The sequence below is a fragment of the Taudactylus pleione genome, unplaced genomic scaffold, assembly GCF_031769625.1.
Source record: "Taudactylus pleione unplaced genomic scaffold, aTauple2 ptg000256l, whole genome shotgun sequence".
NCBI lineage: Eukaryota > Metazoa > Chordata > Amphibia > Anura > Myobatrachidae > Taudactylus > Taudactylus pleione.
Window position 1 is genome coordinate 25,756,875 of NW_028284658.1, and position 18,880 is coordinate 25,775,754.

The window sequence follows — 18,880 nt, forward strand, 5'->3', positions numbered from 1 at the left end:
TTTATTTTATTGTTATAGTAGGCGATTATTTCAATCGCAATATTGGGTTCTTAAAAATTTACAAATAGGTTATATATTGCATATATTGATATGCACGGAGATATATTTTCCCATCTTTTTCTCTATGACATGGTGCTCTAGGGTATATATTTTCTTACTCCAATGCCTGCTCGCTGGGACAGGTGGAAGTTGTATTGCTATTAGAAATATTTACTGTTCAGAACCTAGGGTAGGAATAGGTTGATGTGGTTACACAACCCTCTAACTCCACAAGGGTAAAGTCAGTATTTAAATTTATTTCATGGAACGTGGAGGGGTTGAATACCCCTATCAAGAGACGTAAGTTCCTTAAACATCTAAAAAGTATAAAACCAGATGTGGCATTTTTGCAAGAATCTCATTGGAATTCTAAAGATTCCAATACGCTGAGAGATACTTGGATAGGTGATTACAGAGCCGCCTCATTCACATCTAAACGTAGAGGAGTTTTGATTCTTTTTCGTAAAAATATACCATATAATATTAGAGACACATTGATAGATCCTGATGGCAGATTTATCTTTATAAAGATATCACTACATGACTCGGTTTATACCTTGGCCAATGTTTATGCCCCTACTAGCCCAAATAAGATATTTTTCACAAATTTATATACTAGATTTCAGGGCTGGATGGAAGGGGAATTAATTATGGGAGGTGACTTCAATTGTGTAATATCCCAGGGTTTAGATAGATCCAATATACCAGGTAGAGACAGAGAGTCTAGTGTCCCCTATACAGTTGTTAATAGACTCATTACAACTATGTGACCCATGGAGATGTCAGAATCCTGTAGCTCATGAATATACCTTTTATTCACATACACACCACACCTTTTCACGAATTGATTTTTGGCTATTGTCTCGTTCTTTGTATCAAAAGATAGAGTCCTCGGGGATAACACCCATAGCAGTTTCAGATCATGCTCCGATATGGTTTACTCTTTTATTACAATCCCCTATTATTACTTCATATAATTGGAGATTTCCTGTATATTTAAGTAAATTAAATGATTTCAATACACATTTGAAGAGCGCATTTTGTAATTATGCAAATGATAATATTGAACATTTGGATGATGTTAACTTATTTTGGGCTGCCTCAAAACCAGTACTTCGAGGACAAATTATGGAGTATGTGGCCATGAAACGTAAGCTGCTAACTTCTAAATTGAGGGCATCTACTAAACATTTAACAAAAACATATGACTCACTCATTTTGCATGAGACACCTGAAAATAGACAGAGATATGTAGAAGCTAAAAATTAATATGATCTTTTGTGTGAAGAACAAGCCCAATACTCACATAATATTCAGCGTAACAAATTCTTTCGAGGATATAATAAATCAGGTAGATTATTGGCTAATTTAATCAAAACTCACGATACATCTTCACATATTCTTCAATTACAGAATAATCTAGGCATTTGTGTTAATAGTTCATCTGATATTTCGTAACAGTTTCAGCAATATTATAAACAATTATACGAGGCGCCCCCTGAATCGCCTGCATTAGCTATGAGATTTTTAAGGGAGGCAGGTTTACCAATATTGACAGAGGAGGAAAGAGAATCTTTAGTAGAACCGGTAAGGGACTTAGAACTGTTACCATTAATTAAGGCATTATCTAAAGGCAAGACTCCAGGACCTGACGGTTTCGGAGCGGAATATTATCAGATTCTTTCCACTCAAGTAATGCCACATTTGTTGTCCTTGTTTAATGCTATTATTGGAGGGAAGGCTCCGCCAACTGGTTTTAATGAGGCCAGAATTATAGTATTGCCAAAACCTGGAAAGGACCCCACATTAGTTCAGTCCTATAGACCCATTTCGTTACTGAACCAAGATCTAAAATTATTCACCAAATTATTGGCTCAAAGACTTCAAAATATTCTTCCTAGAATACTTCATCCAGCACAAAACGGATTTGTTAAGGGTCGTACATCTGTACATAATATACGCCTGTTGATAGCAGCTTTGACACGTTCTAAACAAATAAATAATAGAGAGGCTATAATAGTTAGTTGCGATGCCGATAAGGCGTTCGATCGCGTTTCCTGGTCACATATATCACGTATCTTACACCTCCAACAATTTGGCGATGGATTTATTAATATTTTTAGGTTACTTTACACACGCCCCACTGCCTTTCTGACAATTAATGGATTAAATTCGTCTTCATTTTATTTATCATGAGGCACATGCCAGGGATGCCCCTTATCTCCATTACTTTTTGATCTGGCCCTGGACCCTTTAGTACGCACATTTATCAAAAATGATTTATGGAAAGGAATTTTACTGGGGAATTGTACGATTAAGGTGTCAGCCTTTGCAGACGACCTTCTTTTATACTTTAGTGAACCAAAGAAGGCCTTCCCCTCTTTAATTAAAATATTACAAGATTTCCACGATATCTCAGGTTTTTTGGTGAATTTTAGTAAGACTGAAGCTTTAGCACTATATGCTGATGCCAGACTAGGATGGGGGGATCAGTTTCCCTTTCGCTGGGCTCAAGGACATTTAACATATTTAGGGCTAAGATTTCCAAGCCCAGCATACAGCAGCATGTGCTGGGCTGCTCAGCTGACATGGAAGAGGGGAAGCGGCATCAGACCTGGGCCCCTGCCAGGCCCCTCCAGCAAGCCCGGGTAATTAGTACCTGCTCCCCCCCTCTTGGTGCCCATGTGCAGATGCAGGGGCTGGCTAGGGCTGCAGACAAGAGACAAAGCAGGGCTGGAGGGACAGAAGCAGACTGGCTGGGGCTTGGGAGACGCCGCAGGGCTGGAGAGACAAAAGGGAGCTGGCTGGGACCTGGCAGACACTGCAGTGCTAGAGAAACAGAAGGGTGCTGGCTGGGGCTATGGAGACACTGCAGGGCTGGAAAGATAGAAGGGTGCTGGCCAGGGATAGGGATCTATAAGGATCTGATTTTGAAAGAAGCATTGATGGAGTAAAACGGAATTTCGCCGCCATCGGCAAAATTATTGCGGGGTACAGACTTTATGAAAATCTGGCCACTCACACAAAGGAGAAGATATTGACCTATCCAACATTGAGTATACACAGATCCCTGCCTGTATCCAATGATATTATTCCCTAAGGACTATTTGAAAGTTAACCTGTACTGCCAGGGCTGCCATCAGAAATTATGGGGCCCGGGACTGACAAACTAAGCAGGGCCCCCATCCCTTCTCCACCCCCCACTATACATCTGCACATAATTACTGTATCCTGTATGTTGGTAATTAGAAACTATATTCTGATATAATGTTGCAGGAGGCCACCTATACCTTTTATTAAAGTACTCTGCTGATGTGCAATTAGGGCCCACTACAGAGACTTACAGTAATGCTGGAGCCTGCCAGGCAGCATTGGAGGGGAGAATTCCATTAAGCACAAGGACTGAGTCTGGTTCTCCCAGACTCTGTCCCATCAACTGTCTCAACTGTCTGAAATTTACTAAACACTCCAACAAAATGGCCTGGCCCGGGCCTGGAAGAAAGGACACACACACATTTAACTTACCTGTCTCGCTTCTTCTTCTGTCAACCTGTATGCTCCGGACGCCGGCTCCTCACACTACCCGCCCGCCGCTGCTCCTCTCTCTCTTATTCAGCGGCGCGGTGTGACGTCATATCGTCACGCCGCGTCTGGTTCAGTGTAAAAAAAAAATAACTTAATTGAGGGCAGGGTAGCGGCCAATACGGGAGGCGGAGCGGGACGGCGGCACGGCGGAGTGAGAGATGACTCACATCGAGTCATTTACTCACTGTATTGTGCAGCGGGGGGGGCCCGGCCGGGGGAATAGTGGTGGGCACTTGTGCAGGTGGCTGCATGCCTGCAGCGTACTGCCACTGGGTCTGTCATTGCAGGTGGTAGTAGCGGGTGAACGGGCACTAGCAGGTGTTCGGGTAGTAGCGGGTGAACGGGCACTAGCAAGTGTTCGGGCCCGGGACTCCAGTACCGGCAGTCCCCCCCTGATGGCGGCCCTGTGTACTGCAGTGATCTTTGGAAGGCAGTGCATTCAGAATTGAAGCCTTGTTTTGGTGCCAACCGTGAATGCGCATTGTAAGGGGCGGTACTTTTTTAAATTTCTCTGTGCAAATAAATCTTTTGGACTTTGGAATTCCAAGTAAGCTGATTTGACTTCATAATTATTTTACTTTAATAATTGGGGGCTCGTGAAAAGGTATTTCATCCATCTACTCATAGACAAACAGAATTTGGAGTGTTAACAGGGATGGAAGATGCATCACAAAAAAAGGTAAGAACAATTTGTTTTATATCTTAAACCATCTGTGTTGATACACCAGAATTCCTGCTTTATGAGTTGAGAAGGTGCAGAGAAGAAATCAGAAATAAGGTAAAATTAATTTACATAGTCTGCGTAGATATTTGCTGTATTTTAACATAACTTTCTGCCTCATAGTTACACTGCCATAAGAATTAAACATTTGAATCAAAATTGTTTCAAATTTCACCATTTAATGTTCCTGTGCAGGCTTGCTAGGCAAGTTAATTAGCACATGAAAACTTTGAGCCAAGACACAGACAATAGAATCTGTGGCCTTCTAAGAGACTGAAACTGACTCATAGTTTAGCTTTTATCTCAGTCAGTACATGTTTTGAATAGAAATAATATCTGAATTAAAGGTACCAACAAAAGGAATTGTGATAACAAAACTGTATGCTTGATGTGTGCCTGGCATTCAATCCACCATATAAATATCCAATTGTCCTGGGTGAAGGTAATCGTACTAAATATACAGTTATTGGTATATGTGAATGCCCTCAGCAAATGATGATATAGGTAGGGTAAAATAGTGTTAGGGACTGCAAAAAGGGGAGCAAAATACTGCACCCCAATTTGCAACATTTTAAAAGGAAAAGGTCACAAAAAGAGAAGCAAAAGTATCGTTTTTCAGGAGCGGCATTTAATAAGTATGAGAATACAGTAATTCATTAAGTACAATAGCGAATATCGGGAAGTGAATGAGCTTGTACCACTTCTAGTTTAAACGATACTTAGTGAGTGCTATATTGTGTGTAGACAACCCATTAGGACAATAGGTTGGTCATGGGTTGCACCGTTAGGACAAGAAGTCGGTCACAGTGGGGCTTAGTTGACGAGCAGCTGGGGACGTGTCGGTTCTGGTAATATTATACCTACCTGTGTGTCGAGGAGACCGTTTTTACTTAAAGGCGAGGCGTGGGACAGACATCATGGGAGCCGAGCAGTCACAGTTTGGAGCCAATAATGTACAGAAAAGGGGGTCGGGAATGGTCAATAGACTGTCAACCATTATTTCCTGTACAATGCCGACAGGTTTGGCTAGGTTTATTGTAGGGATTAAATATGGTATGGACGCAACTAAATATTGTGAGAAGCGGTCAAAAATTACCCAGGAGTGTGTGAGATCTTTTCCCATTGTTTGTACATTTCGCAAAGATGTTTTGAAACATGTTAATTATAAAATCTGTAGAATAAGTTAATGCAAATTGCGGCTTAAACACTGTAAATGTTTAGAAATTTGGCAACGTGAACATGAGGAGTTGAGAGGAAAATTGCAAACCAGTAGCAAGGAGCCCAAGAGGAAGTTGGTGCATGCATCGTGCTCCTCCGCCTTCATATACTAATGTAAGAAAGAGTACCGCCAACACTAAAAAATTGGGCTTTTGTATTGTCTGTTAATATGTGTAAGGAGAATACGCAGGAAACAGAAGGTGGACCCTCCTTAGGTGCAGCATTGTCTTAGGTATTGCAGCTATACGTGGCCTGGCATGAGCAGGGGAGGAGTTGAGTCAAGTTGTCCGCTCAGCCTGGCTGCCATTGCAGAAACATGAGGTAGAGAGATAATCCCTAGTGTGTTAGAAGACCAGGGTAATACAGGGTTACATCCGGTGAGTACTATTGTGGTCCCTAGTGGTAAAATCAGATAGAGATGGGATTGTACCTGTATGTGATATCACAATACAATGCCTTTGGAGTAGAACAGAATTATTATTTATTAAAGTATGGGAAATGTGCACTACAGAAAAGTAACAATAGCAGTGTTAATGGTTGGACTCAGACAGCCGTTAAAGGCCAGAGTCTAAATTAAAGGGGTATGGCAGTGATCACTCCTGAAGAGTCTGCCACTGATCACACGTATATACAGAAAAATAGGGGAGGGATACACATACAACACACATGTAGTCAGAACCAAAGTGGTGCTGGAACTAAGCCACATGTGGATTATGATACCGCATGGCATGACAATGCAATGTGACATCATGTACCTGGAGCAGAGTGTGAACATGCAAGGCATGACCATGTGATGTATTATTACGTATCCTATTCAGGGTGTGAACATTCATTGTATACTAATCACCAGGTATGCATGCACACAGCAGCAGCTGAAGATTACCAATTATAAAGGAAACTACTTCGGCCATGGAGGTATCAGGGAAAGGGCATCAATACCCTTTGACTGTCTCAACAGAAGTTACAATTGGGCCCTTGCAGACTAAACATTTTTTTCCTACTAGCTCCAATGGCCCCCACAAAATTATTTGGCTGTGATTTATTATGTAAGATGGGATATATTATCTACTGTACACCTGACGGCGTGTTTCTGGATATTCCAGGAAACCATGTCCAGGAAGTACAAGATATTTTAGAAATTCCCCAGAGGCTAATGATGCACCAAACTGTTGTAGATATTATTCCATCAAAGGTAAAACAAAATATATAGTTTTGCAAATACCCAGTTCCCTATGAACTAAAGATGGACAGGACTCTGGATTGAGGGCAAAAGGTACAGTAGCACCCATAATTAATTATACATTTAATGTGGGATCAAAAGGGAATAAATGATTGAGTCAATTCCACCAGTGGTCATTTTTAATGTAAAAATTATTTTTTTTCTTTCTTTTTCATATTTCTTTTCACGATATCACTGACCTCTACTCTGCTTTCTTCTCATTACCTCTTAATCCTGACTGTTAGTGCTAGTGTCCTAAAGGATCAATCATAGCCCTAGTATCTTTCCACAAGTCTGCAGTGACTGTTTTAATTCTTTTTATCAAGTTATGTATCCATCCTTAGTCATATGGATGAGTTATTGTTATGATCATTATTGTCTCCTTTGCCTAATGCTAAAACAATTATTGTCTCAACTCTTGCAAGCAGGACACAAGGTATTATAAGGATAAGCTACAGCAATGTCGGTCAAAGCAGAAATATTTGGGACATGTCTGACCCAGGGGATGAGACACTTGACACTGGACAGGATATAGGAAAGACACAGTATAAGGGAGTGATCTAATGTTATATGCCCACTATGCAATATCTGCTCATTCTAAATTTTACACAAACGAGCACAAGATGGAAATTGTCCCTTATGGTATCAACAAATAATAACCATCAAAATAAGTAAAATGCTAAATCCTGTAATTTAATTTCCATATGTATCTCACAAGATACAAAGAGTGGAGAGTGATGAGGATTTAGCAGTTACACAGATACACATGAATGCATGGAACATTTACAGTATATCAGATTAATCAGATTAACTTTACATGTGACAACCCTATAGAAAGTATATACTTTAATATTGTTCCCCCCCCCCCCCATTTTAAAGATGGGAGCTGCTATTATAGACTATGAAAGTATGAACTGATAGCACTATTATAGATGATGTTGGTTGGCAGAAGACAATACTAATGCCAAGTTAAAGATAAGTTTTGAGGTCATATATGACAGATTAGAATCTTATTTTATTTTTATTACAAACAACTAGAACACCACAACAGGACTACTGACGACCATATGACTGCCACTGGCAGTGACAAATATAAAATGTCTATGCACTTGCATATACTGTATAGGGATTACAGACATACTCACCTATAGCTCAGTTGCCAAGAATCCAGGCAACCAATTTAATGTTTCCTTTTAGGCTCTCAGCGTACAGAGACTGATTAATATGCAAGATTTGTGTTACCACAAGGGGCTCATTCCAGCCCAGGTAATATAAATCGGCTTCATTCAAGTAGTACAATGTGTAAATTTAAAATGTGTGTTTGTTTGAGTGAATTTATCTTCATTGGGTTATAGAAAGATAAGTTGAGTGAGGTGATGACTGAGACAGGGAAAGTATGGCAAGAAGCATTGCCACTAGTGTTACACAAGTATCAGAAGAACCACCCCTAGGCCACCACTTAACCTGTCACTCTTGGATATATTTTATTTTTGTTGGACAGTCAACCTTGAACTGTGATAATAAAAATGACTGTCAGGTGCACCATGGGTGTGAAAAAGCAAATGAGACGATAACAGCTGAGTTTAAAGCTTCTTGTGCTGATCATGTTGGGCACTAACTGTCATGTCAGTGTTCCTGGAAAAGAATGTAATGGTTCAGAAATTTCTTGAGTTCTGGTTTCATAACAGATCATTGAAGGACCGTACCAGGTGTTGATGACCACTACTACTACATTGAGAATTGCTGAAAGAGACACCTGGATCCATTCTGCTGATTGCAAGAGTGTATCCGAACAAAAGTAGAATAAAGAGCAAGAAAAGGGAGAAGTGTTTTCACAATTTGAGATTCTTTTCTCAGCAAATTAAACTTGCATGAGGGCAAAGCAACTGAACCAAAGATGAAGAATAACCATTATAGGATTAAAGTTTTACTGTCTCTTCTGTGTACTTTTGTTTTGTTTTTGTTCTTTTTAGCTGGAACCATTGTTGATTTGACACCAAAGTGGAACGTCCTGGAGGCGGGTGAGATAAAGATGTAATCAGGCCATGACCAAGATCAGGCCATGACCGAACTCAACTTAAAACTAAGGGAAAGGTTCATAAATCAGGAAAATATTAGTAAACAAAGTGTACAACATGTTTGGCTTTGGGAGAATGGGACATAGGTTACAACAGAGGATACGAGAGGAACAGGTATAATCTAAGTATTAATGTAGAAGGGAACATGCTGTCAGCAGGTGAGGGTGCTAGCAACCAATAGGTATATTGTGTATAATTTTTGGATAATCAAGGTCTTATATTTTCCTGGAGTATATTATGAGTGGTTGTGCCTTTCCCCAAACTCTGAAGGAGTGTGTTTAAGGAGAAGGTATCATTGAATGCGATGACACATGTCTCATAAAAGGTACATTAATACTGATAATTCAATTTAAAACTAATCCAACACCGAATGGTACTGAATTACCTAACATCAGTGACTGGTAGATATTGTATTACCTTAGAGTGAAAATTTGGGACAAAATATTGTAGATACATCACAAATGAACCAGATGATCTTAAAGATCCCATGGGAACGCCTCCGTCTGGGCAGCCACGCCCCTGGCATGCCCCCACCAAAGGGGGCATGCTGTCAATCACCAATCGACAGCACGCCTCCTTTGGTGCGAGACCCATAACGACGGCTTGGCCGTCGTTAATCGGGTCTCGCGCATGTGCACGACGGAGCCGCCTCCATCGTGCGCATGCGCACTTGGCCAACATCGACCAGCTTGCGAGCGCCCTGAATTAGGCCCAGAGAGCACTCACCAAAGTAGTAACGCTATTTCATTTAATCATATATAGACAATCCAAGCAGCATCATCGTATCATCATCAATGTTTCAGTCCCGTAAGACCTTTGTCAAGACTGCAGCATATTATGCATCATATAGCCAACAGCAGCACACATCCAGCAGCATGCTTGGCACACATAGTTATCTATATCGCACCAACTTATAGAAGAGGCGCCGGGGGTGTGGTGAGGAGAAGGAATGGGAGTGACCTCCTCTTCTCCGCCTATCTTCTCCAGTGACAGCCACCAGCATACTATTATGAGTCAGTCTGACTCATTATAGTACCTGGCTTGCCACTGACTGCGTGCCCCTTCATTGCGGCGGGCTCCGGTGCAATGCAACGGCTGCACCGCCGATAGTTCCTCATTACCCTTGAGCGGCCCTGCGGCACCCCCTCAAATCTGTCACCTGGGGCACACGTCCTCCTAGCCCCTTCCTAGTTGCGGAACTCAGTGGCGTAACTATAAATTTTGCTCCCCCATGCCAAAAAAGTTTCAGGCAAATACACATTATGCCAAACAGTAATGCCCATTACTTCCCACCCTGACAGATCTACTTCACCAACCCTCCTTTCTGCTCCTGCCAGTCCGTCACTTCAGCTCAAGACAGGTTGCACAGTTTTTATGTCCGTGTAGAATCAAATTATTGGGAACATAGTTTATAACCTTTTAAACCGTGTATCAAATTAGTGCCCCTTATACAGTGCCCCCTGTAGTTGTGCCCCAAAATGCAATGCCCCCTATACTAGTGCCCCTTATGCAATGCCCCCTGTAGTAGTGCCCCTTATGCAATGCCCCCTGTAGTAGTGCCCCTTATGCAATGTCCCCTGTAGTAGTGCCCATTATGCAATGTCCCCTGTAGTAGTGCCCATTATGCAATGCCCCCTGTAGTAGTGCCCCTTATGCAATGTCCCCTGTAGTAGTGCCCATTATGCAATGCCCCCTGTAGTAGTGCCCCTTATGCAATGCCCCCTGTAGTAGTGCCCCTTATTCAATGCCCCTTATAGTAGTGCCCATTATGCAGGGCCCCCTGTAGTAGTGCCCATTATGCAGGGTCCCCTGTAGTAATGCCCATTAAAGTAGTGCCCCCTGTAGTAGTGCCCATTATGCAGGGCCCCCTGTAGTGCCCCTTCTAGTAGTTAGCCCCCTGTAGTGCCCTTTCTAGTAGTTAGCCCCCTGTAGTGCCCCTTCTAGTAGTTAGCCGCCTGTAGTTAGCCCCTGTAGTTAGCCACCTGTAGTTAGCCCCCTGTAGTTAGACGCCTGTAGTGCCCCTTCTAGTAGTTAGCCGCCTGTAGTTAGCCCCCTGTAGTTAGCCACCTGTAGTTAGCCCCCTGTAGTTAGCCGCCTGTAGTTAGCCGCCTGTAGTTAGCCCCCTGTAGTTGCTCCCCCCTCCATGCACACACAAACAAACACACACAAAAAAAAAACAAAAAAAAAAACACTTACCTTTATCCCCGCTCCAGTGCTGCTCCCGTCCATACCCCGGCATCCGCTCCTCCGCACTATGGGAGTGACATAATTACATCACTCCCATAGTGCTCTGCGGGACCCGGAAGACGGAGCTCACTCCTGAGCTCCGTCCCCGGCGTCCGCTCCTCGGCACTATGGGAGTGATGTCATTATGTCACTCTCATAGTGCCCTGCCGCCGGGGGTTTGAATAGGAGCCGGGCGCCCGCTGGTAACACACTCAGCGGGTGCCCGGCAGATGGAGAGTGCAGGGGGTGCGACCGCACCCCCTGCACCCTCCGTAGTTACGGGAGTTTCTGCCACTGAGTGGCGTAACTACTGCCCCCATCGCCCCCAAGCTACCCAGCGCCTCCAAGCCACCGTGGGGGCTGCGGGGGCAGTAGTTATGCCACTGGCGGCACTGTCCTGGGTAATACCATATGGCAATGGTGGTGTGTGCAAATTGATAAAATCCATAGGTCCAGTAGCAGGCCGTTCATCAACACATCACCCAGCTTAGCCCAAATGTTAGGAAAAGTCCTTAGGAGTCCAGACTTCCATAGCACGGCATTCAGCACAACGTGTTTCGGATTAACATATTCCTTTTTCAAGCGCATGACCCACCTGGCACACACGCGATGCATTTAAAGTTTCTTCGTCACAATATGCTGAACCCATTTGAATGAGATGCCAAGTGAAGCCGAAAGTTAACCTTCTGTAATTTTGCAACAGCTTTGGCAATGTTGACATCTGTAACCGTGGTCTCCCAGCATGAACTGTGTCAGTCACTCGAGTATTACCCTCTTTGAAGTGCTTCCACCACCGAAATACTGCAGCATGGCTAATTATTTCTCCACTGCATGCTTGCTGGTACGTTTCATGAGTTTTATTTCCACTTTTTCCAAGTTTAACACAAAACTCAATCACACATCTCTGATGTGAGCTTACAGACACGTCTTCCTCATCCGCCATGACAAAACATACAAAGATCTTCCACTTGCTGTGACCAAACAAAGAAGACAACGATAGTCTAACCACAAGTTCAGACACATCGATGTACTGTATGAGCATCACAATAACTAGCATAGCGTTGCCACGTCTACCTATGGGACAGAAAAACAGAGGCAGTCTCATTACTTTTCAAACAGCCCTCATATATATATATATTGTCGAAACTGGATTATTGGCTGAGACAAGATCAGTTTAAAATTGAATCGCAGCGACACCATCTTGCGACTGGCCGAAAGACGCCATTTTGCGAAATGGCCGCCTAAGCGCCATTTTAGATAAATTCACACTTTAGTACATGTGGCGATAATACTATTAGCATCATGCGAATGCATCTGTTACCATCGCCATAAGTTACGGCGATTCACCAGAAGCCTATTTCATGACTTTACGTATTATAAAGGATATATTTCAGAAATGGCTACGTGACAACTAGCTTGTGTAGATAAGCTTCCTGGACAGTGTCTGCCCTCACTACAGGTGGTCTGGCTCGAATACACACCTACATTAGCAAGCTTCCTGCAATGACATGACTTCAAAGACTAGAGTGTCATCTTAGGTCTGTCTCTTGTAGCTGGGCTATTTGCATTTCACACAAGAGACTGGGAGAATAAAGAGTTTTTTCTTTTGAAGCCTGGGACAGGTGGGGGGGACTGCTGACAGAGTGGGCATGTGGAACTATCTGGCTCAGCATGTCACACTGCTAAGATGTTCACTTAGTGAGAGTTAAGTGCACCCTTCCTCATACACACATTAATACGTCTTTATATCAAACCCCGAATACTCACACATTACATATTCACACATAAGGTTTACTAAGCTTTAAAGTATATGATTTAAGTTGGTTCAGTTAGTTTAAATGCTGAGCAATAAAGATATTTGATAACTAAGGTTTTATACATGTTAAGACAGCCGTGTTTGGTTTCAAACTGATGCGTACTCTTTCAACAGAATTCCGGTACTATCGGTGTGGAGATCGCTTCATGCATTCTCAACTTATGGAACGCAGAAACTACAAGCAACAACATGTATATTTTATGAACAACTGTTAGGATGCAGCATGGGGAGGCGGGAGGGAAAAGACCCTCAGTTGTTAGAGGCTGGGCGAGTCTATTTGAACCAGCCTGTTAAATGCACTGTAACATATGCTTCTCCCCTGGGAACCAATGGCATAAGCAAGAAACTTCTCTATTGTCCTGTCTATTCTGGGGGGGGTATAAACATGTGTGCTCAAACACTGGATCTTTAGTCTTCTTGCTGAATGCTGATTGATGGAGGTTATCTTTCTGAATGCCGGGATCTGGTCCAGAGGCACTGCATATGTATACACTACTTGGGTCTGTATAATTCCTTTGCGCTAAATTGTACACAGATCATAGCGTGTAACTGACTGTACTTTTACTTGAATAATACTTTGAGCTTCGGAACCACATGTTCTGAGTCTGGAGTCTCTATTTATTGTATGACTGCATACGCAAATTAGCGTCATCCTTAGAGGTTTATAGGAAGGATTTTAGAAGGTACAGGCAGGGGTATATAGAGGTTCATTTTAATATCATCAATATATATATACATACTTGCCGACATTCAGCTCCCTCCTTCCGGGAGGGGGCTGAATGTCAGCTTACAGCGGGGGGCGTCGCCGCACATTAATGATGTTGTGGGGCGTGGCCTGTGCGAGCCAGGGGCGTGGCCGCGAGATCGCGTTATCGCGGCTCTGCCCCCTCTTCACAATGCCAGAGTAAACGGCATTGTAAAGCGGGGGGCGGGGCCACGATGACGCGATTCAGCGTGATTCGCGTCACCGGGCCCCCCGCTGCTGGGGTTTTGCTAGTAACTCTGAGGGGGGTAGGGAGGGATGGCGGCTTGCGGGAGGCTTGCCTGCCTTCCCGGTGGGCCGGGAGCGGCACCCGATAACCGATTATGCTCCCCGTCAAATCGGGAGGGTAGGCAAGCCTGTATATATAGTGTATACATTTATATGTTCACTATATAGCCCTTCCCAGTACTTCTTCTTACTGCTCCCCTACATACTCTTCTCCATGGAAGCTCCACTTGGGAAACGGAGGAGCATGTGGGGGAGGGAGCAGTATGTATTCAAGTCAGAGAAGCTGTCTCTGAGAAGCTTTTTTCCTGAATAGTGGGGAAAAGAATAATAAACAAAAAAATAGTGTGTGGATGTGGTCCGAAAATATTTGGGTCAATATCGGCAGTATTGCTGAATGAAGCTCTAAGCGACTGAGGGTCCTATTAATCATCACTTATTTTTCACAAAAGCATGTGAAAATTAACATTTTCACATACTTTTGTAAAAAATAAGTGTCAGGACCATTCATCAAGTTCTGAAAAAGCATTTTTTCTAAACTTGATGGTGTTACTGAACTGAGTAGTAAAAAGAGTGGAGAAGTGGACCAGTGGAGAAGTTGCCCATAGCAACAAATTAGCTACCTATAATTTTATGGAATGTGTACTTGATAAATGTGACCTCAAAGCTGATTGGTTGCTATGGGCAACTTCTCCCCTGGTCCACTCCTCCACTCTTTTTACTGTTTGATGCATCTTTGTAACTTAACCCTCAGAGTAAAATGTCACCGCGATGCTATTTTTTGTGTATTTAATCTTAATGGATTGTAGATATCTTGGGAGCATCAGTATTCAGTAGTTTATGCTGAGAAATATACCAACAAAAGGGTTAAATCACTATCTCATATCCTGGCAATAAAATAGTTTGTTAGTGACTGTGTGACCTTCAACTCATTCTCCAGTATACTGTTTGGGGTCAACAATCACACCCCCTTACATTCCACTCCTATCAGCCTGTGTTTCCTTCCCCTGCTATAAATAAATGAAATTTAGCTCTGACTGATAAGTTTTTTGTTTAGATCTCACACTTGATAATGGAGCTCTAGGAGGACATTCTGCTTGTTTGTATAAAAAAGTAATAATATGCCTGTTTGCCATACAGGGATTGTATTACACAAAGCAGTATAACTTCAATTAGATCTATCATCCCAGTAATCAGCATACTGGTTTGCCTACTGGATGCCTACCCTCCCGCATTAAGGTGGGAGCTCCCGCCACCCAGTAAAGTAGGCTGAATCCCCCGCATTCCCACAGCCCTGTATAAAAATCCGGACTGCGCATGCGCGAGTCCAGAGGCAAAGGGGGCGGGGCCTGAGCTTGACTGTGTACTCACGGGAGTACTCACCATGGGTCACGGGTGCAGGGAGTCAGAAGTGTGGCTGCTACCAGCCCGGAGGTCTCCTGGGCACACCTTACCCTGCACACAGAATGCTGGGAGAGACTGATGCTCCCAACATTCCCTGGCCAACCAGTCATTGAGGAACTATCCTCGATCCCACAGTTCGGATTATTGGAATATGCCCTTTGTCCAGAGGTCTTTCCGCCCCACTGTGGGTGAATCAATTCCAGGTCATCGTGCACCAAGCTGCAGCGCTTACACGCTATTGCAGAGGTACCTTTAAGCACTATGATGAACTCTGGTTTGGACTTTCTTATATGATATGAAGCAAGATTATCAACACTACTTATACCGCTGTAAAACAAATTGGAATCAGAGTGGTAACTATACCAACATTCAAACCAAAAAAACAGCATGCATTATTGATCTTTTCTATGCTGCTGATTATATATGAGCTGACTATACATATGCAATACTTTGAATGAAGTAGCAAGTGTCGAGTGAAAAATACTTTTTTACTATTAAAGGGTTTTTAAAAGCTACAGATGCTTTTTATATATTATGTTTCATTGCATGTGATGTTATTATGTGAAAATTAAATATTAGAAATATTTCTACATATGATTACACGGCTCTATGTTTATCCACTTATTACTTTTTATAAGTAAAGAAATACATGTTTATTGTTTATATAATATAAGTTATAAATGCAGTAGCACAGACAGCGCTGCTGAATACAGTGCAGAGCGGCTCCCAAGTTACCTCATCGGCGTCACGTGACACATCACATACTTGACGCTGATGAGGGGACTAGGGAGCAGGGTTTAAGCTAGATCCAGGTTGCCAGGGAGCAGCTCTGCGGGGAGGTCGGGTCTGCGGTGAGCAATTAGCGCTGCGGCGGGGATGGAGCAGTAGGCTCCGTGTGACTGGCGGGGGACGGGGTGTAGGCTCCATGTGGCTTGAAGGGGGCCCCCATACTTAGTTGCTCTGGGGCCCCCACAAGAATTAATCTGGCCCTGTGTCCTATGTAAAAGACCTACAGATCCAGAGCATTTCAATTAAGCTTTGGTACTACGAGCACACCTTTACTTTAAATATCACCTTTATTGAAATATTATCATTATTTCTAATACTACACCTAGTAGGCTCATTCTCTCCCACTGTTTAACAGAGTTCATACACCAGGATTACAACTGGATTTGGAGATTGGCTGCCTCCCTCTACATTGGGATACTGTACTCATCCCTAGAGTAGGACATTAAATTAACGTTATCACTATATGACAACTTTTTTAATATTTGAACCAACATTTTTGGTTCAAATGCCATCAGCACAGACAATATTTCTCTCTCTCTTTCGTACTCTATATATACACAAATATATATATAATTTTTTTTTTATTATTTATTTGCATGTCATCGGCAATGTCCTGTCATTTTGACGAGCTGCTAACTATTTAGTATATAAATATTTATGCTGCATGAAAAGTCTGTACTAAAAACCTTGTAACTAAATAATGAGTGCTCCTATTAAATGTATGAACAGTCTAATGTATCCATAAAAGAATATCAGTAAGGTGACTAGTAATTTGCTGAGGCTAGAGAGGAAAGTTCATCTTATACGGAGTCCTCCAATCTCAGTGTATGCCCTAAGGAAAAGCAGCTGCTGGTTCAACAGTTGATATAATCGATGTCTGGTAAAAAAAAAAGCAGCGTTTTGACGCCTGTGCAGATGTTGATAGGAGCTGTACATCTGCTAATTGCCATGTTGGAAATACTTATAACAGTCACCGGTGGTCCAAGGGAGCACTTAAACTGGTAAGGTAATACAGGAGCAGTGTAGTTCTCAAAAGGAGTCCAAACACATTTCATCACGGCTTGCCCTCTTCCCATAGTTCATCCTGGTGCCATCTTTTCCCCAGGTAAGCAATGTACGTGCACCTGGCCATCCACATGATGTAAAAGAAAATATGATTCATCAGACCAGGTCACCTTCTTCCATGGCTCCATGGTCCAGTTCTGAAGCTCACCTGCCCATTGTAAATGCTTTCAGCAGTGGACAAGGGTCAGCATGAGCACTCTAACAGGTCTGCAAGCTAGGATGCAATGTTTTTTTTGACATCTTTCTATCATTGCCCGCATTAACTTTTTCAGCAATTTGTGCTACGGTAGGGTCTTCTGTGGGATCAGACCAGATGAGCTAGCCTTCATTCCACACGCACATCAATGAGCCTTGGGCGCCCATGACCCTGTCGCCAATTCTTCCTTGTCCACTTTTGGTAGGTACTAACCACTGCATACCGGGAATACCAAACAAGATCTGTAGTTACTGAAGAACGCCTCCTAGAATGTTCCCCATCTCACCACTATCTTTGTAGATTGGCGCTAATGAAAGGAACAACCAAAAAACAATGTTGCTAAGTTACAGCTACACTACAGTTATTGACAGTTGGTCTGAACTCTGACCCCTCCCACAAATGTCAGTTATGTCATTAACAGAGAGTTCAGACACCTACTTAGCATATCAGAGACAGGATGGACGTAGCAAATTACTATACTGGGTGTTTCACTCACTATTGGCCCTAAAGTTTTTCTTATTACTTGTAATTGTCATAATTTCGTGAAATGTGACACAGACATCCCTTTGTCTATGAGAAACATGAGGAAGTCATAGCAAGTGTTGAAAGTGTTCGCCATTAGCATCCAGGCCAGCTGTTCACCATCCTAGTCAGCAATGCAGTCCAAAACTCAAATAGGGGAACCACACCAACTGACAGTGAGGATGACAGTGAGGATGTCAGTGAGGATGTCAGTGAGGATGTCAGTGAGGATGACAGTGAGGATGACAGTGAGGATGTCAGTGAGGATGTCAGTGAGGATGACAGTGAGGATGTCAATGAGGATGACAGTGAGGGTGTCAGTGAGGATGTCAGTGAGGATGACAGTGAGGATGTCAGTGAGGATGACAGTGAGGGTGTCAGTGAGGATGTCAGTGAGGATGACAGTGAGGATGTCAGTGAGGATGTCAGTGAGGATGACAGTGAGGATGTCAGTGAGGATGTCAGTGAGGATGACAGTGAGGATATCAGTGAGGATGACAGTGAGGATGTCAGTGAGGATGACAGTGAGGATGTTAGTGAGGATGTCAGTGAGGATGACAGTGAGGATGACAGTGAAGATGTCAGTGAGGATGTCAGTGAGGATGACAGTGAGGATGTCAGTGAGGATGACAGTGAGGGTGTCAGTGAGGATGTCAGTGAGGATGACAGTGAGGATGTCAGTGAGGATGACAGTGAGGATGTCAGTGAGGATGACAGTGAGGATGTCAGTGAGGATGACAGTGAGGATGTCAGTGAGGATGTCAGTGAGGATGACAGTGAGAATGTCAGTGAGGATGTCAGTGAGGATGACAGTGAGGATGACAGTGAGGATGTCAGTGAGGATGTCAGTGAGGATGACAGTGAGGATGTCAGTGAGGATGACAGTGAGGATGTCAGTGAGGATGACAGTGAGGATGACAGTGAGGATGTCAGTGAGGATGACAGTGAGGATGTCAGTGAGGATGACAGTGAGGATGTCAGTGAGGATGACAGTGAGGATGACAGTGAGGATGT